Source organism: Ambystoma mexicanum, chromosome 4q (assembly GCF_040938575.1).
Source record: "Ambystoma mexicanum isolate Mex_15411 chromosome 4q, UKY_AmexF1_1, whole genome shotgun sequence".
Lineage (NCBI taxonomy): Eukaryota > Metazoa > Chordata > Amphibia > Caudata > Ambystomatidae > Ambystoma > Ambystoma mexicanum.
Window position 1 is genome coordinate 1,173,784,295 of NC_090928.1, and position 20,667 is coordinate 1,173,804,961.

Consider the following 20,667-nt stretch of genomic DNA (forward strand, 5'->3'; position numbering starts at 1 on the left):
CCCTTTCATTGGAATCACATTCAAAAGTATTTTTGCCTGTTTTAAAATCATACCTGTTTTCTCCAAGCTTGCTGGGGGAACTGGGATTGAACTGCATTATTGATTGCATTCCTGAATTTTGTGTGCCCTCATTTCCATCACTTCATATTGCATAGTGGGGGGAGTGAGTAATAACAGGGGAAACGTGATCATATTATCTTTTGATTGAAATCATATCAAGTTTATTTCTGTGCTGCATTCTTTCCCATCATTGCATTTCCTTGAATCATACAAAGTATTCTCTGTTACCTTATCCTTCCCATTCCTACTCCTAAGTGATTAAATAGATTGTTGATATTGTAATATTATCCTTGCTGATCGCTGTTCATATTCATAAGTGTGATATTCAGATATTGTTCTATTCATAAAAGTGTGATATATTTATTGTTCAATTCTTCAAAGAAACCTTTTAATTTGCAAAACAAACCTACTACTTGGCTCAGTGAGGTCAGGGAGCTCCAAATAGAGGGGCGTTATATAAGGGTTCATCATCCAGATTTAAAGAACGTTTGACATAAAAATATATAAATAAGGGTTTCCATTGGGCATCCCAGACTAGGCATTGACTTAGTTGGAATGCTGGATTGAAGTCACTTACAGCAGTCCGCGGATGGTGACTTTGTTCACGCAGTTTGACACATCACGCATGCCCACTCACACCTTTCCCTTCTATGCTGGTGTCCCATAATGTTCTCCGCCCCATCATGCGATTGTCCTTCCAGTGTTTCACTCTGCCATCCTACCTCCACCCTTGGATGTTATTGTTCTTAGTCACCTCACTTTCCTCCATCTCTTCCCTGCTCACTACTTCAACTCCCTCCTAATGCCACTCTACCAACTACACTCTACTCTGTTCCACTACTATTTCTCCACTACTGCTACTACCTCTACTCTACCAACGCTTCTCCTTACCTACTTCCACTTCTCTTTTGCCATTTCTACTGCTACTAGAACCACTACATCTCTGCTTCTACCACCACTACTTTTCTTCTAGTATTACTTCCCTGTCTCTCTTACTGCCATGGTCTACCTCCCGCTACAACTACCACTTCTTACTCCCACTACCTGTCTGCTGCAGTCATCACAACTACCTCCTCTTACAACCACTATTTCACTCGCTCCTCTCACTGATGCACAACCACTCCGCTGAACTGGTCTCCAACAACCTCCACACTCCTTCCACTCCATCCTCCTCTGGTCTCTCAATTATCCTCCTTCCACCTCCTGATCTCACCCTACTAACCCAATAGCTTTTCTTAAATAACCCTCCTTCTCCCATGATTGACTATCTTTCCCTGCCCAATCCTTACCTGCCTCCAGGGGGTGTGATGACAGGGGAGGGCTTGGGGAGGCTTCTTAAGGGCTTTATGCCCCACCCCCCCTTTTCCACAAGGCCCGCTGCATTCATGGTCTGGTCAATGCAATGACCCACAGGGAACTGCAGTTACCTATTCTTATGACCTATCTGTATACCTTTTTGCATTGCAGAAATCCCTGGTGGTTTAGTGTATTTAGTGTATTTCCATAATATAGAGATTTCCTGCTGGGCTAGTGGACTGGTCCTCTCATGTGTGGGCTCTGGCTGTCATTCGTTGCCAGTGCCCCGCTGCTCTACATCCTGCTGTGTTGACTCACCACAGCATCCTCCTTCTCTCCAAGGCTGCTCTGTTCAGCAGGGCCGTGACCTGCACTCCACCTCCTGCGACCCTGTCTGCTCATCTCTCTTTGACCGGCTCCATGTCATCATTGTCACGCCTGGCATCTCTCCCTCTAGCAGGGCCCACCAACGCTGTTGTGCTCGCATCTCCCCGGGATGGTAATGCTGCCTACATCCCAGTTAAGGATGGGCTTGGATGTGGCTTCGCCCTCATACACTCTGGCACCGTCTGAGGTACTATGGAGTGGGTCCCTCTCGACCCCAACAGGGCCGGATTAGGGGCCCAGTCACAATAAGACAAAGCCATCAGGAACATAGCAGAGAATGAAGGGTCAGATAAGAAATGGAAGAGCAGGATCCTATGGGATCGTTTTTTAATAAAGAGGTAAGCTAGTGGATGGCAGACTCCTAGAGGACACCTTCCAACTAAAAGCTCCTGGTTGGAATTGAATGGGGATAAAACAGAAGTGTTGGTGGTGGGTTTTCCTCCTGTCCCTTCACTTTGGATCTCCTCCTTCTGGCCCCCCTCTCTGGGCCCACTTCCGGTGCCCTCCACTAAAGTAAAAAATCTTGGAGTCATGTCAGACAATCTCTCCATGGCCCCCCACCCCCTGGTATCGGTGGTCTGCCAGTCTGGGCATTTTCAGTTAAATATTCTTAGAAAGGTACTTCATCTGATCCCTGTCACCCTACGTTTCCCAGTTGTAGCCGCCATGATTCTGAGCAAGTTAGACTACTGCAACTCCCTTTACTTTGCTAAGCCTAACGGGCTGGTAGGCCGTTGGCAACGTCTTCAGAATATGGAAGCCCAGGTGGCAACAGGGTCCCCCTACGGGTCCCATATTACCCCCGTATTGCGCTCCCTACATTGGCTCCCAGAGGCCTAGTGCATTCAATTTAAAACATTGTATATTGTTCATCGTACTCTCCACGATCAAGGAGCTGAGTACCTGCGCACCAAGTTCATAAGATATGACCCTAACCGCTTTCTGTAGTCGGCAGCCTCTGGCTTGCTCTGTGTGCCCTCCTTCCGGCTTACTCGGGTGGGTGGCCAGGCTTTCTCAATTGCTGCAGCACCGCTGTGAAATGCCCTCCCACTATCGGTGAAACTTCTATCTAATCATCTGATCTTCCGGAAAGCCTTAAAGACTTTTTTGTTCTGATTTAGCTTCCTTTCTTGTGCCTGGCTCTATGGCATCCTCTCCTCTCTAGTGCCATGATGCCTTAGGGCGACCGTGCGCTGTACAAAATTCCATAACATAACATAACAGCTTGCCTGGTGAGGTAGAGAATAGACTTTATTCGAGTTTGGGATTACAGATACAACCCTCTTCATAATTTTAGCAGCAAATAAGATATTTGAGAAGTGTTTGTAGTTCATAACATCTGTGGGTCTAGTTGTGGTTGCATGAGGAGGGGTTTAATGATAGCTTCTTTCAGGAAATGAAGAAAAAAACGGACGTGAGGGCGCAAAGGGATTTGAAGAGCCTAGCGGCTCCAGGCTCGAGGAAAGCTGGTGGCCTTGCATTTTGTCAATAGAGAAGTACATTGATTGGAAGAGAGGGGAATAACTGAGGAAGGCTGGAGGGGGGGCGTGGCTTGGCGGCCATGCGAGCGTGAGCGAGTTACCGAGCTCCCGGGTGATCCGCTACACAATCCTTATAAACGGCTGAAAAACGGCAGGAGACCCTGAACAAATCGAAGGAACGGCACCCGGAGGGTCCAGGGCACACACGGGCGAAAGCCTGAACAAAATCGGAGGTCGGAAAGACCAGAAACGAGGTGAATCAGAGGTACGGGGCCACCACACAAAATGGTGGCCGCGGACCACTGAGAACCCGCCAGTGCTCCAAAAGGCAGTGGAAGCTGCGCACGCGGACGGCTGGGCACGGGGGTGCGGACGGCTGCCCACCGGATACCCACACACCACCCGCGGAAGATCGAGAGAGGCCCCAAACCCGATCGCCCTCCCTGACTGGGACGTGGAATGAGGCGCACACCACCACGCCACGTGCAGGAGGAGCAGGCAACCGGGGATAGCGGCAGAGGAGAGCGGAGGGCCGAGACACGGGGGAATAGCACAGCACCTGCGGCCCGAGGCACCGACAGGGCGCCCCCCAGCGCACAGAAGTCCTACCGGAGCACGCCCACACAGCGGCAGCCCGGAGGGGGAGACCCTGACCCTCGACAGCAGAAGGCAAGCGGGCTAGCAGCCCGGGTCCGCAACGGGCAGTAGCAACCAGCGGAGACGCAACTGGAGCCCCCCCGGTAAGGACGAGACAGCAGAGTCAGGAAATCGTATTGGCCCCGGCGAGGCTGCAGCTGGACAGAATGACTTTAGCTGCTGCGTGCCGGGCCCAGGGAGGTGCTGGGGAGCAGCAGGGCCCACGCAGGGACCGGAGAACACCAACTACAAAGTGGAGGCCGCCCAGGGGCACAACGCCCCCATCCAAGCACAGACACACAGGCCACAAACATCAGCATGCCTGAGAAACAGAAAGGCAGCAGAGGGAGGCAAACAAGCATGGATACATTTGCCTGCAAGAGCGAGGACGCACAACCTGGGACGGCGGCGGCGGATACAGCCACATCATACGCCACGCAAGGGGAGCTCAAACAAGTGGAGGGCAGTATCCTAGAGGCCATAGAGGGGCTAAAGGCCTCAATAGAGGGCAAGCTGGATGCAGTGATCGTGGATGTGGGGCTCCTCAGGCAGGACACGAGGAACCTAGCGGAGAGAGTGACAACGGTGGAACAACAGGTCCAGAGCAATACAGCAAATGTGACCACCTCTCAGTCACAAATGTCGGATGCACTGGAGCGGATTAAAACACTAGAACGCAGGGCCGAAGATGCGGAAGGCTGGGCCAGGCGCAACAATGTGCACATTGTGGGGCTGCCGGAGGGGGTGGAAGGCAGAGACCCCACAGACTACGTAGAGAACTTAGATCCAGGAAGTAGGTGCAGGGACCCTGTCCCAGGGCTTTGTGGTGGAAAGGGCGCACAGAGCACTAACCAGGAAAACCCGCCCGGGCACGCCACCGAGACCCATGATCACGAAGATCTTGAACTTTAAAGACAGGGAGAAAATCCTGACATTCTCAAGGGAAGGCAGGGAGATAACGTGCAACAGAGCCAGGATAACCATCTACCCTGACTATACGGCACTTGTGCAAAGACAGCAGGCCCAGTTCTGGCTGACCAAAGAGCGCCTTCGGGCAGCGGGAGTGAAATTCATGTTACTTTACCCGTCCAAGCTCAAAATCCTGCACAACGGGAGGACACAGATCTTTGAGACCATGGCAGACGCCCAGGAGTGGATGGACCAGCAGGGGATTCCAAAACTAAGAGAGGGGATCGAGGGGAATCGTGAGGCACCCCGGCGAGGAAGGGAATGAGGGTGCGGACAAAACACTGAGGACACATGCCGAATCGAGATGCGGCAAGAAAGAGAACCAAAAGCATAAGAAAATTAATGGATCAACCCGGTAGCTCGAGGCACTGGACCGCCAAGACCCACAGAGGGGGCCCCAAGTAGCGACTAGTTAGCAGTGTCAGTTTTAAGGCACTACGCCGCAACGAGTGCTCCCACGGATCGAGGGTGGCACCTGGAATGTGGCGGGGCCGAGCAGGGGGAGGGAGGCTGGGCGTTGGTTTATAGTAGTTGTAGTAGTGTGGTTAAGTTCATTAAGAGAAGGCACGAGAGGATGCAAACATAATGAACGAGGAGGTCACGGACACGGCAAAGACAATGCAAGGGCGCAAGTGAGGCGGCACTCAAGTGCGGGAATCCGGCGTGGAACACCAAAGGGCGGAGGTGGAGAGAAGCGGAGACGGGTGGCAGGGCGGTCCACCAGGACAGGGGAAGTAAAGAGGGAAGGCGGACCTGCAAGCTACCAGGGGAATAATTGGGAGAAGATGACAGACGGACCTCCCAGGCCAGCAGGCCAGGAAGGGAAAACTAAACAGGCCAATGGGAACGAGCGGGCCGCAGGAAACTTTAAGACACAGGAACCGAGATGAACTAAAAGTGGTGACTTGGAACGTCAGGGGGCTAAACGCCTACGTGAAGAGACTGAGGGTTTACGCATGGCTAAACAAAGCGAAGGTGGACATCGCAATGCTGCAGGAGACCCACCTGATGGCGGGAAAACAAGCCAAGATGGCCAAGAAATGGGGTGGCCAGACATACAGCTCCACATACTCTAACTACGCGAGAGGGGTAGGGACTTGGATTGTCCCGCATATCCCATTCCAACTCATCAAACAGGAGAGGGACGCCGAAGGCAGGGTCCTCCTCGTACACGGAATGCTGGAGAACCGGGAAGTGTGTCTGGGGAACACCTACGCCCCAAACCACGATGCAACAGATTTCTTTAAACAACTCACACCCCGGCTGGCCCCGTACAGGAACGCCACGATCATCTGGGCCGGAGATCTGAACTGCACACTGGATCCCAGGCTGGACCGGTAGGACGACAAACACATAAGGGCCGCACCACCAGCGTGGGTGTTGCAGAAGACAATGGACCAGCTCGAGCTGGAGGACGTCTGGAGGAAGGTACATGGAGGTGAGAGGGGAGACACGCACTATAGCGCCCCACACGGGACATTTACCCGCATTGACTATTTATTCACGGGCAAAGAGACACTAGGCGAATTCACTGGGGCACACATTCACACACGAACCCTATCAGAGCACGCCCCACTGGAAGCAACATGGGCACATACATACAGGAAAGCCCCCATACCCACGTGGAGACTTAGGGCGGAAGCACACCTAGAGGGGGATTTCCAAGACCATATCCAGACCTCAATAGATGACATCTTCAGGCACAAAACGGGTAGTGTAGACAGCACGGGAACGACATGGGAAGCCTTTAAGGTGGTGATCAGGGGGACGGCAATTGGGAAAACGGGAGACCTTAGGAGAGAAACCCTGGCTCAACTGGATGAAATAGAAGGGAAGATAGAGAGAGCGGAAGCACAGGCAGGGCGAGAGGGGGGGCGGAATGGGTGACCTCACCACTCTGAGACAACAGTGTATGGCGGCCTGGGAGAGATTAGGGCGGTTAGACTATGGGAAGTACATAAAAAGGCTGCACGCAGAAGGGGATAAACCTGGTAGACTTCTTGCCTGGCTGACCAAACAGGAGACCAAGCGAGAACCGATAAATGCAATTCAAAATAGTCAGGGGGCGATTGAAAGGTCCCAGGAGGGTATAAATATGGTGTTCTCGCAATTCTACGAGGAACTATATACCAGAGTACAGGAGGCAGAAGAGGGAGACCTTGAGGACGCATTTGCGGAAATCAGACTCCCACTGCTGTCAGAGGAGCAGGTCCAGATGTTGGACGCCCCCCCTTACTGTGGAGGAATTGACAGAGGTTATTGCCCAGTTGCCAACAGGGAAGTCCCTGGGGCCCGGCGGGTTGCCAGGGAATTGTATAAAAAATACAAAGATAGCTTGGCTCCGAGGTTACTAGAGACACTGGAGGAGGCGTATGAGTGCGGACGACTCCCGAGATTTATGTCAGAATCTGTAATAGTCCCGATACTTAAAGCGGGGAAGCCACCCCTCGAGTGCGGGTCCTGCAGGCCAATCTCTCTGATAAATCAGGATTACAAGATACTGACAGCGGCATTGGCCATTCGGCTAAAAAGGGTGATACCCCCACTGGTACACAGACCAGACGGGGTATGTACCAGAACGCAACACGGCATGGAATCTCCGGAGATTCCATCACACCATTGACAGGACGAACCAAGAGGAGGTAGAATACGCAGTGGCGTCATTAGATGCAATTAAAGCGTTCGATTCAGTGAACTGGGACTGGCTACTAGGGGCGCTCGCCCACTTCTGGATAGGCGGGGGTTTCCTACGCTGGATAAGGCTGCTGTACAACGACCCAAGGGCCAGAGTTAAGACGGGGAGGCATGTCTCAGGGGAGTGGAGCATAGGGCGAGGTACGAAACAGGGGTGTCCGCTGTCCCCGATGCTATATATATTGGCGCTGGAACCTTTCGCGGCCTTCCTAAGGGCGGAGTACGGAGACACCGGCATAGTGATAGATTGGGAAACATACCAGATTTCAATATATGCAGATGACATGCTGCTTTACTTCCGGGACCCACAAACCCATTTACCAGACCTATTGGAGGCACTGGGAGCGTTTGGGAGTCTATCGGGGATCACCATCAACAAGGGGAAGTCCTCACTGTTCCCCCTGGCATGCCTGAGGGTGACGACGTCAGACCAGCTGCCACGCCTGGGCCTGACATGGACCCCAATCACCTTCAGATATTTAGGGGTGGACATATATCACGACACCGCGGAAACACACATGGCCAATACGCAGACAACCCTGGACAAAATAGAGAACGCCATGCAGTTCTGGAAAACACTACCGCTGGGGATGGTGAGCGGGGCGGCCCTAATGAAGATGATAGTTTTACCCCGACTCCTATATTATTTCACTAATATCCCCTATAACATCCCCAGGTCATTCTTCAGATGATGACACTCCATAACACGGTCCTTTCTATGGGAGGGAGGGAGGGAGGAACAGGGTAGCACTGAGCACATTACAAAGGGGCTACGAATGGGGAGGGATCAAGCTCCTGGACTTTGAGCGTTACTACTTGGCCGCACAACTTCAATTCGTGGTCCGATGGCTGGGGGAAGACACCTCCATAGATGCTATACTGTTTCGACCATCGCTCCAGCGATACTATTTGAAAGAACTACTGTGGATAAACGAGACTCAAGCAAAAACCCTTCCCAGAATAGTCCAACTAGGCCGAGCACTGTGGAAGAGAGCATGGAAAGTGCAGAACATAAGAGACCCCTGTTCAAGGCACATTCCCCTGGCGGGACTGGTAGACACCCGTATAGCAAGCATAGCAACGTTCAGAACACAGTGGGAAGACAAAGGAGTGGCACAAGTAGGTGACCTGTGGCAAGAAGGACATTGGGTAGACTTTCAGACCCTGGTGGAGGAGCAGGACATACACAGTGGCCAATTCATACTGTATAATAGCATGGTCCAAGGAATAAGGAAGAGGTGGGAGACCCTGCCGGAAGAGGAAGACATGGATGGGCCGCTGGTCGCCTGGTTCGATGTATCTGAGGGGGGACACACTGTGTCCAGACTTTACGAACAATTGCTGGCCACCATCAATTCTAGGACACTGAACAGCCGGACAAAATGGGAGGAGGAACTTCAGCAACCCCTCAGGGACGAAGAATGGAACAGGGCCCTTCAGTACGCGAAGAAATTTTCCAGAAACGCAAGATTCAGACAACTGCAGTTCTACATAGTGCACAGGGCATATTTAACGCCTAAAAGAATGTCAAACATGGGGGACAGTCAATTACGGAGTTGGCCACGCTGCCAGGAAGAACAGGCAGATATGGTGCACATGTTTTGGACATGCCCGGGTGTGACAGCCTTCTGGAATACGATACAGGAAAGGGCGTTGAAGGCAGGAATACATATGCGAGCTTGGTCGCAGGCGTCCTACATACTGGGCCTGTTCCCTAGGGGCGACAAGCAAAGGATCCATATAGCTAAGATGATAGACCTGATGACGATTCTTGCGAAACGCCCATCGCAATGGCATGGATAGCAAGCACAGGACCATTCATAGAAGGCTGGTGGGCGGACCTACAAAAATGGGCAATAGCATAAACTACGGTCTGGACCAGAACCTCGCAGAGGGGAGAAGAGAACAGTGGGGCCAGAATACTAGCGTGGAATACCTTGGTACAAGACTTATTTGGGAACGACGAGGAAAACAGCACAACAGACTCGAGTGAGCTGGGAGGAGAAGAGACTTGACTTGCCCGCACCCGTGCGCAGCATGAGGACAGGAATGAGGACAACGCGGCGGAGGAGGAGGGTACCTAGCCGTGACCCGAGCGGATAACGTACATTATGAACTTAAACCCAAAAGTGCCAGAGCAAATGTGAGAGTTGTTGTTTATTTGTTTGTGTTTGTTTGTTATTAAATGAAAATAAAGAAAATTCTTTAAAAAAAAAAAAACTGAGGAAGGCTGGAGATTGAATGGCGAGGATGAAACCTGGAGGCTTATGGGAATCTGACATTTGCAGGGGGACAGGATTGCTATAGATCAGGCTTGTCCAACCTTTTTGAATGTGGGACCGAAGCATGAACCTTTTGTCACCCAGTGGGCCGGCGAGCCAAAAGTCAACAACCTCACCCAAAGCAGTATATTAAAAAGCAATATTGTGTGACCTTTGACACAATAGCATCACAGGCAGTGATAGCCATGCAGTCCCAAAGATAGCTTTTGGTGTCATGGGCAGTGATCAAAGGTTAGTTGCTTGTGATTTCTTTCAGTGTCTGTGTTAATATTTTTCTGAAATAGTGGGGGCGACCGAGCGTAGCGAGGGAGCTACAAGGTTCTAGGGAGGGTTTGGGGGGGTTGCTCCCCCCAAGAATTTTTTTTCAAATATGCGGTTGAAATGGTGCATTTTACAGCAGAAAAGGTGACCAAAAAGCCATAAGTTTACAATCAGTTCTAAAGGGGAACATGAAAATTCCATGTCACCAACAGCAGAAAAGAACATTGTACAACACAACACAGTTTAATGATCAATGTGTCCAGAGTGTAAGACAGCACTGTCACTGATGTAACACATTGTCATGCTGGTTGTACCCAAAATATGCCCCTGTAGCAACATGTCTATGCTGGCTGGTCCCAATTTAGGCCAACATTGTCCTGTACAAAGCATGATTGATGCTGCCTGAGCATGTGCCCAATACATATGGCAGCTTATCTCCGTAATACACATTACTTCTGTGGTGATGAAAGAAGCATAATTCAATTCAATTCAACAGAAAAAATGTGGAAAAGCGATCACCCAAAGGTCAACCTAATTGAAAAAACGCAATGTGAGCACAATCTTAAAGTATGCAACCTAGCAGGCCTAGTGCACACTTTACCTTTTCTTTTACCAATAAATCAGGGGGAGAGCGCGAACACAGTCCCCCACTACCAGAAATAATGCAGTAGTGTATACCGCATTTGGGAACATAGCAGGGGTCAGCAAATCCGATGTGCAATGGGTAAGCCTCACCCTGGGAGACCTGCCCTTGAGATCAGATTCTCCCCTGCCAGCTAAGTATTAGTTGCATGCAAGAGGGCAGGGGTTGGGTCAGTTCTGGGAATCACTATTGCATGGGTATTAAGCGCGTTATAAATAACCTATCATATCGGATCATTTCATAGATCACAGATCAAGATCATAAGAAACGTCCAGAAACCTTGGCAGGTGGTCCACTGTGGCCCATTTGCAGGTTGCAGTGTGTTATTGGGGCACTACTAGGGTAACACATTGTGCTGTACATGTGGTATTCGCCATGCTTTGATACCCCACTGGCCACATCTATAATGTCCAATGTACTTGGTATAATGCATGGACTTTTTCATCAATCTGCACTGTGCTTAGAGGTAAACGTAACTGAGCTCCCGCTGTTCTTCTTTGTCTCGAGACGAGGAAAAAAAGCACTGCAAAGGTTAAGTTTCTCAGCTGATAAAGGTTCATCTTCGGTGACATTCACAATTCAAAAGAACGATTTTTGGGGCAGACAGGATGTGTCGCCGCAACCCCTGCTAAACATATGTCCAGAGATGACAAACCTTGAAAGTAACTCCGCACAATGGCCCTCTGAGCAGCGGCCCACGGCTAATCAGGGGTTCAGGAATGCACTGTGCTGCCCACACAGAGAGGAACTCCTGCACAGCACCTGTCCACATAATCCATCGCCCGGGCCAGAACTCTCGTCTCCTCACCTCACCACCTCCTCCCTTCATCTCGGCTCGCCTTTTGCCCCTCGGAGCACCATGCAAGAGAGGAACCGGCATGCCTGGGCCGGAGCCCTTTCCTCTCTTGCATGGTGGGTCTTACTTGCCTGAAATGGGATATTTAAATGCAAAGTAATTGCTACTATATTAATCCCATTGTTCATAGTTTGTGGGAGTACTGGGCAATTGTATGGACCCACGCTCACTGAAAATGAATGGTATTCCCGAGGTAACCCTCACTATGCCGTGATACAAATTAGTCTCTCCCTTCTCCATCATCAAGTCCCAAGATCTTCTTGACGAATTTATTTATTTCTGCAATGTTTGTCGGATATGCGACAAACATTGCATAAATAAATAAATAAATAAATAAATAAATAAATAAATAAATAAATAAATAAACGCTTTGTGGCTGAGGACTGTAACTACCTCTGTTGACCCCATGGGCTCACCCAAGAAGTTACAGTTTTGCGCACAGGCACATTTAAAAAAAAATATATATATCTATTTTTTTTTTTTACTCAAGAGTTGTCCAACATATGGCCTCGCGGGCCACATAAAATGGCTTGCCGGGCCTCATTGTGGCCCGCGGGCCGTATGTTGGACAACCTTGCTATAGATTTTTGAAAAATGACAGAGTTTGGCACACTTTTTTATGTGGAATGAAGGCGCTGTTGGAGGACAGGTCTACAAGGTTCTGCAAAGAGTGGAGCACAGTCAGGAGAGTTGGAGGAGCTGTCTGATACTGATGCAGGGCTGAGAACGGGTACACCAGCACCTACTCTGAATGCTGCTGAGATTTAGCCACTTGAATACGAGGACTAGAAGTGAACCATAGAACAACCACTGAAAATACACAGAGATGCAGAGAATATTCTGGGGTGAGAGCTGTGTGTGATCTGATATGTGATGAGAACGAGGATCTGTGAGAAGTGCAGGGCAGTGCGCAACATGTCCTTGGGACTGGACACCAGAATGGAGTGGAGCCGATAAGAAAGTTGGGGAATTTCACAGCCGAACACCAGAGAGGATGGGAACTGGTGAGATGACCGCAGAGCAGCGATTATGTAGCAGGGGCCAAATGTACAGTGACCTGGAGAGCAGTTCTACAAGGAGGTTATAAGGATGATGCAGACAGCGGCTGGATTGAAGAAAATATTTAGCCTTAATTCAGGATAAAAAAAAAAAAGAAAAAAAAAGAAATGGATGGCTCAAGTACTCAAATAGCCTTCTTTCTTCTACGGTGATAAGGACGACCAACAAAGAGTCCTCGTAGGACCAGACCGTCTCAGGTGCAGTTCTCTCTCCTTCTCTCCCGATGCTCTGAAAGAGAATCCGAAAATCACACACAGTCCGTCCTCAGTTTCAGCCTGATATAGAGGTTGGGGTTGTTTGAACCAATCAGGGCTGCCTTGGGCCCTTTTTCTATAAATATCCCTCCAATCCCCGTCCCCTTCCTCTTTGCCCGCGGTCCTTCCATCAGCTTCACCCGGCAACACCAGAACCCTGCGGGGCCCTTCTGCTTCCCTGCACGAAGACACAACCAAGCCGTCTGGAGTTTCGCTTCCCAAATCTGCAGGTGAGTGACACGTTGGAAACGGGTACCAGGACCTGTTTACTGTGTTGTCATCTGTTGTTTGTATGGTTGTGGGGGACGCCATGAGACCCATGGCTGAACGGGGGACGGGAGCGTGCAAGAACCCGTAACCCTCTAGACGACACTCTGTATTCACCCGTGACGGTTCCCCATTATCTGCATTCATCTTGGAGCCCGACCAGCCTTGAACGACAGGAGCGGGGACCGCCCGGCTCTCACTGTGTTTTTCCAGCATAAGTTCGGCTCCATGTGTTAAGGGAACGGGAACCACTGGGTTATTCTCGCCCGTCTCCTCGGCCCCAATCGACGCTGGATCCAGCCGGGGAAGGTGGGATTGCTGTTTCCACTCTCGGGGGCCTTCCATCTGTCTTTCCTCCTCACGGAGGTGTTTCCACTGCATTTGTTTCTTTTCCTCATGGCGGCCTTCCTCCCCTTCTTCCTGTTCATCCCGTACACAGAGGTATATGGTGATAATTAAAATGAGAAACGTTTACACCTAAGACTTTGAGCCAAAGTCCCTAGTACATTTGAAGGGAGAAAGCGACTTTTAAAATATTGTTCCTTGAGACTTTGAGATCTATTCCCTAGTGAAAGTGAAGGGAGAAAATGAATGGACTCCTGGGTCTAGTTGGCAGAGTGCCCTGCAAAATTGAAAGGAGAACCATTGCAAGCTGGGAATTGAAGTTCACGTTCCCAGATATATCTGATAAAAAGATTGAAAGCAGAATTATTGCATGCAGGGAATCAAAGTTCAATCTCTCCGACACAGAGCTAACCGTTTTCATTTGGGAGATAATAGAGGGTAGTATTTAGTCAGAGGTTGATGGATTCAATAGAAGTGATGTTGTAGTAAGTCAAACAAGTATTTATGGAGCACAACCTTTACTAGAAAGCCAGTTGTTGTGACACAAACAATTTGACAAAAATAAACATAACTGAGCGACAAAGAATATAAACCATAAAACCCTTAACCAAAATCTGAATCATAAAGGCAATAATAAAGGTCAAACAAGTGGATATCCTACAAGGGGAAAGTTGACACGATTGTAATGATACACAATGACCAGAGATTAACCACCATCCAAGAGGATGGAAGGTTTTGTGGAAGATGATTAGACTTCACACTCCTAGTTCTTTGAAATAAATCAGTACATTTTGTTTAAATATTTTGACAATATCGGTGCTAGTATCTAAGGGTCCTCAGCTAAGCCCTGTCGATATATACAATGAATGTTAAACTAAATCAGTTTATGCAAAAAATGACGTATTCACAAAAGGGTAACCCCAAGTAAGTTAAATTAACAAAGTTAAAGGATACATTTGATCCCAATTTTCTTCAAGCTTCATAGTAAATATTTTATCAGTGAGGGACGAGTACCTGCATTCTGATTGGTGGAAGAGAAAGCGAAACCTAGGGCTCCAAGCTGCGGAGTCCTGCGGTCCTGCGAGAAGCCCCTCCTATTTGCCTAAGGGCACCGGTGGTTCCTGGAAAGTCCTCTGCCCTTGTACAAGCCTCCCTGTGGATTGGACATTATTCCCTGCCAGCCACCAGTGACTGGAGAACCATTGAATTGAACTCGCCAACGCTGAAGCCAATGTGCATTGTGATTGGGATTGCCACTGGGTTAGAGCAGCTGAGTGAAGCTGAGACTCCGACAATCTTGGAAACTTTGAAAACTGTGAAGCTGAAATTGACATCAGAGAAGAGGTGGTGCAGAGGTGATCTGCTGTGGTCCGCTGCGGAACCAGGAGGGACTTGGTAAGTCCACTCTCATTTCTGTTCTGCTCCCTCTTACCGCACTGAACGCTTGTATCATCTGACTGTTAATTGCAAGCCTTGTGCGAGAGAATACAACACAAGCAAACACCTTGCTGTGACGTGGGGTATTAATCCGGGGAGGAAGCATCTTGGACCACACAGGATGTGCCACACCTTTTTTCCCACTACACATTCCTCACCTTCCGAATAAGCACCTACTCTAAAGGAGCAATTGTTTTTTGGCAAAAATGCCAAAACGGAAATTAAGCAGTGTAACGGCTCATTTGAACTGCAAGACCAAAAATCAGATTCATACTAGGTCTCGAACGGAAAGTTATCATCAATGGCAAGAAAAAGCCAACAAACAAAACAAGTCTTCCCCAAACTGTGATCTCGTCTTTCTTCACACCAAAAGAAACGTGTCCACAGAACTCTAAATCCTTAATAACCTTAAGTGAACTATCACAGGTTTCCTTTTCACAGTCTTTTTACAACAATTCTTTGCTAAAATTGGTTGGAAACCTGCAGCGTGCCTCGCTTGGTGGTGAAAAGGATTTACCTATGGAATTGTGTGAAGGAAACTCCATAGACCGAAGTCTCTCCAGCTCGCCTGACCTTGTTGCTCTGGTCTCGTCTTATTCTACCACCACAATAAGCCAAGGAACGGCGGCGGATAGCTTATCTGAACAGGACTTCGAACCTGACCCTAGTACTAATCATTCTGCCAGTGGTATACGTACGCTTCTTGCTAAGTTGGACGTCCTTTTATCGCAAATGGAAAAAATGACCAGGGACCAAGATGATATCAAATCTACACTGGCTTTAATATCTCTCCGGATCATGGCTAAAACCACCAAGTCACTGTGTCCTGCCCCTCCTTCTCCCAAGCTAATACCAGTAATTGCAACAAACACTGTCAGGCCATCATCCACTAAGGGTGTAAATGAGCCTATGTCGCATGTAGTTGCCCCATGTCCCTACATACATTCAATGCTGACGGATGCACACGAGGAAAATTGGGACTTTGAGGAGGAATTTGTTCATGCAACCCCTCCTCTGATCAAATCTCAAATAAGCTTCTCCAGTGTTCCAAAACCTACAAAATTGGTTAAATTGAATGTGCATCATTGAAACAAGCCAATGGGCCAAAGGAGGAAGACCGTCAGTGCCAAGCACAATCAGGCCAAGACTGTGCTGGGTGTTAGGGAGAATTCTCATTTATGGCTAATTTCCCTCACCTAGTGAGTCCCCCAGCAGCTTTGCTGGACTTCTGGAGTTTATTTTTTTCCACTTGGTAAGAGTGAGAGCTTTTCCCCCACTCTTACCTGGGTTTTGCTATGTGTTTCTGCCTGTTTTGTGATTGTGGACTCTGAAGTACACCACTTCAGTAGCCCCCTTCTTTTTGTGTGTCGCACAGCACCTTCAGTGCCGTGCCACAGGGTTGTCTTTGAGACTTTGCTCGACTCCATTTCTGAGGCGACTACTGTCCCCCAGAAAAGGGTAAAGTTACCATTAACTTTACTTAGTCAATCTACCACAGATCCAGTACACCCCATCTTCCAGGGAGTACTGGAAAGGGTTAACTAGTATCCCTTTGTATCTCTACCTCCTAGAGCATTGTTTTGCTCTTTTAACATTTAGACTTGGCTGGTGGCAGTGGTATCTACCCTAACGTTTCTACCGCGATTATATAAGACAAACGTGGTACTGTTCTTGGCTATTATATTAGCCTCGAACATAAACCAGCTTGACCAAATCGTCTTTCTCTTGGCTCCGGTTGGGCTTATTCGCCATTTCTTTTTGTTAAAGTCCTTCTTGTGTTTTACTTTGCGTGGCAAACTAGGTTTGCCTTGTTTGTTCACTGTCTTTTGGCGGGCTTCTGCCCAGAAGCCCTCTTCAAGGCGCCTGGGTGTCTAGGTGGGCTGTATGTGAGGGAAGTGTGTAGTCACCCCCTGCACAGGGTATCCTAGGAAACCCAAGTCGCACTTTGACATGATTGGCCAGGGTAGTTGTCCGGGCTGGACAACCCCCCTGCTGGGTGATTGACAGCCAGGCTGCGTGAATGGGGGTTTTTCGCATAAAAGGCAGGTCTCTTGGGATAGAAGTCAGAGAGTCGCCACTGGAACTACAAAGAACCGAAGAGAAGCGGAGAGAACAACGGCTGCTGCAACTACCCCGTCCCGGTGAAGCCCTGCTGCAGTCCTGAGCGTTCTGCCCTTCAACGACTCAGAGAAGATCAGTCCGGAGTCGTCTTCCCTTGAGCTTGGTGGGGATAACCGGCTCATCTTCTTCAGTGGTCGAAATCGCTGCACACTGCTGTAGTGGTCCGGATAGCCACCTGAAGAGCCTCTCCTGTTTTTAAGGAGCGCACCTTTTATTCCTTATCGCTGCTGCCGGCTTCATCCCTGTGTGGTGCAGACCCCCTTCAGATGTCCTCCTTCACAACGAAGCTCCAGGAATCGTGGGTCTGCGGGAAACCAACAGGAGCAACTTCCAGGGCACCAGCTGCACCACTGGAACAAGGTACTGTGTTCTGTTGAGGAAACTGGGTGAATCCCTTTTTCTTCATTTCCAAGGATTGCCCTTGTCTTCCCTCCTTCTTATAACTTTTGCTTCCGAACATTGACCATATCAAAGTACTTTTGGCTATGTTGAATCGTGAACTGTCTGACCGTGTGATCTTTGGCAACTGGCCCCGGTGTCTTTCGACCCTGACTCCGTCCCTTTGACTTTTGACCTCTTGTCTTTGAGTGTTTGTTGATTCTGCCTGCCTAAGCAAAATATTGCCTGTGATTTTTGCCTCCAACTCCCTCTGGGTATCTCAGGTGCTAAGTGTTTTTTTGCCCCGGTAGCATTTCATGTCACGGATACGCATTTGTTTAGGAGACCGAACTGTCAAAAAGTGATCGCAATCGTATTCGCGGTAGCATGTTTTGTCCGTAACACCGGTCCATTCAAACACAGGGTACTTACCTTGAGACTTACTGTACAAAGTGAATTGGTTAGTTGTAGTATATTTTTCGTGTGGTTTTAATCTAATAGAAGTGTCATGTTGACAACAAATGGTTTAAAAATAAATGTACTTATATTTTTCTACCTGAAACCTTGAGTCAGTGTTTTGCTTGAGTGACAGTAATTGTGGTCCCTTTGTGTAATCTCTACTACTGCTCATATACTCTTGAGATAAGCCTGGCTGCTCCGCCACTGCTACCACTCTGAAATAGTAGTACAGGCTTGTACCAAAGGTAAAACTTCTATTGCCACCTGTAGTCTTAATTGTGTGTAGTGGTCCCTAAGGGCACTGCACAGGATTCTGCCTAACACTGGGTACCGGTATCACACAAACCAAGGGCAAAACAATAACAGACTGGCCAATGGTCAGATTAGAGAAGAGACCTTGAAGGCACCCCCCTCCCAAACTGTCATCTCAGCAGGTTACTGAACGCCTGCCCACGCCGGGACAAGCAGTGCTGTGTATAAGCACAGAAAGGCCCTCGACATGTTGTTGCCCAAACCTAGTGAACTGCCCCAAGGCACTGAGCCCCAAGGAAAAGGGCCTTGGAGGGTCCTCTGACACTCCTGCATATGAGTCTTCCCTTAAAACGGAATGTAACAAAATACATCAAGAGACGATTAAGATCCTGAATGAACCCTGCAATGTACAACCTTTGGGGAAATGGGTCATTATGGAGGAGATATACCCTACGGGTTCTAGCCCTTTTCTGAATTGTTCCCGACTTGTATCTATTTTCCAGAAATTGACACAGCTCGCATTACTCAGCTCCATCGACATTGTTCGTATTGAACTGCCCTGTATGGGCAGTTCTACAAACTGAGCCCTAATTGAATTTTCCTCACCTTCAGTAGTGTCACTACTTAAATCATGCACGCCAGCTTTCACATCCATTGGCTTGTTCCTTATCTGCCGTAAAGCTAAATACACCGAATATTCGGGGGTCACACAACAACAGAAAAGACTGCCACCAGAAAGACCTACAAACACAGACCACAATATGATTGAAGAACATGCAGCCTACTTCTTGCAGACGGAACGTACAATGAAGGGGGCAAACTGACTTCATATCTCAGACCTACAATTAAGATGGATATACTGGAACACGCATGGCTACCACTCTTTTCTCACTCACCCTGAGGGGCAGGAAACTATCTTAGCCAGTGATGTGTTTATGCTGCAGGAAACCTGGTGCACTAAACGCTTTGGTATAAATGGTTTCTAGATAATCCAAAACAGTGCACTTTCTTCAATTAGAGGCCGAGCCAGTGGTGGTCTTGACCCTCCTGGAAAGATGTAGCCTAAAACCATATTTGCTGTAATTGATGAAATAATCACACAATGGCATGAAGTGTCCACATCGGAAGCTACTTTCCTTGCTGATGATTAAACGCAAAGGGCCTGCAGAATAACCACTCTTGCCTTGATGGGTATGGTCGCCAGTGGCCCTTGAAAACCCTTGAGCTAGTTCACCTTCCATTTTCAAACAATACCAAAGGTCAAAAAATCTTTACTTGGGCAAATGGGACGGCTAAATCACATTTGGATTACATAACGGCTAACTGTGAGTCCGCCACCTGTTGCAGTCCTGTCTCGATTTACTTCAACAACGTAAGTGACCACGCGGTTCTGAGCTGGAAGTATCATCTAACTAAAGCCTGTAAGAGTTTGATCGTGAGAGCTCAGGTTAGCCCAAATGGGAATCGCTTGCACTGGACCTCTGTGAGCATTAGGAACATCAATGCCTTGCTGTGGAGCGATCAATTAACAACAGCAAATTGGGACCTGCTGCATATGATAAGATCTATAGCACAGAACCTGAATAAAAATAGCTACAACGCTCTGCGTCATAACACTGTAAACAAGATCCCTATAGGATCCTGCTATTGCGGCCCAAATAAAACTAACCAACAAGGCACTCACCCAGATTAGGCGTGACTATACTCTGAGTGACCAGACAAAGAAGACTCTTATTGAAAAACTGGCCACTCGCTATAAAAACTGGCTGTCTCTACATAAAAAATCCATTAATGGATCAAACTGGTTGTTACTTTTCACTTGGTTAAAAACGAATGACTCTTGCACGTTTTAGTCACATTTCAACAAGTCACTGACGCCTGCTGATCTAAATCCTATATCAGAAGAAGCATGCTTTGAGCATGTTTACGTGCTGTACAGGGTCCCCGCATTGAAAGTGAATTATGGAACCCTGAGTAACACAATAATGCCACTCAACGAGTTCGACTTTGAGGAGGGCACATTAGTCAATATAATTACAAAGTTAAAGAGCTCCCGTGCCCCAGGACCGGACAGCATACCAAATGTTGTCATGAAGGCCCATCCAGATCTTTGGGCAAAAATATTAGTTACACTATACAGGTATAAAGAGATCTCGGGAAAAATACCACCCAGCTGGCGCAAATCCTTTCTTGTACTGATATTCAAGAGGGGCGACAGATTGGACCCATCCAACCACCGCCTCCTTGCCATGATGGTAGCGAGTCAGTAGATATGTGCAGCTGTATTATTAAAAAACCTTACCAGATGGGCTGAGAAATCTGCACTTTTAAGTATCTGTCGAACAGGTTTTAGGAAGTCATATAGTACACTAACAAATGTATGTGTCCTCCAGTTCCTTACTTCAGAAACAATCCTAAAACAAAAGCAGCCCCTGTACTGTTGCTTCGTTGGACCTAGTACCCAGACCTCTACTGTGGGAAAGATTGGCGGGATGGGGCATAAACCCATCACTATTACACTGTATACAAC

At 48.5% G+C, this 20,667-nt stretch overlaps 1 protein-coding gene and 1 non-coding gene across 2 annotated transcripts in view; one reads left to right on the forward strand and one right to left on the reverse strand.

The window, feature by feature from the left end:
* Positions 1–20,667, forward strand: part of KIF6 (kinesin family member 6) — a 2,002,255-nt gene that overhangs the window by 1,437,990 nt on the left and 543,598 nt on the right. The gene's annotated exons all lie outside the window — the stretch shown is intronic.
* Positions 10,689–10,850, reverse strand: LOC138468569 (U1 spliceosomal RNA). Its single transcript, XR_011268335.1, has one exon. It is a non-coding gene; the product is annotated as a U1 spliceosomal RNA (small nuclear RNA).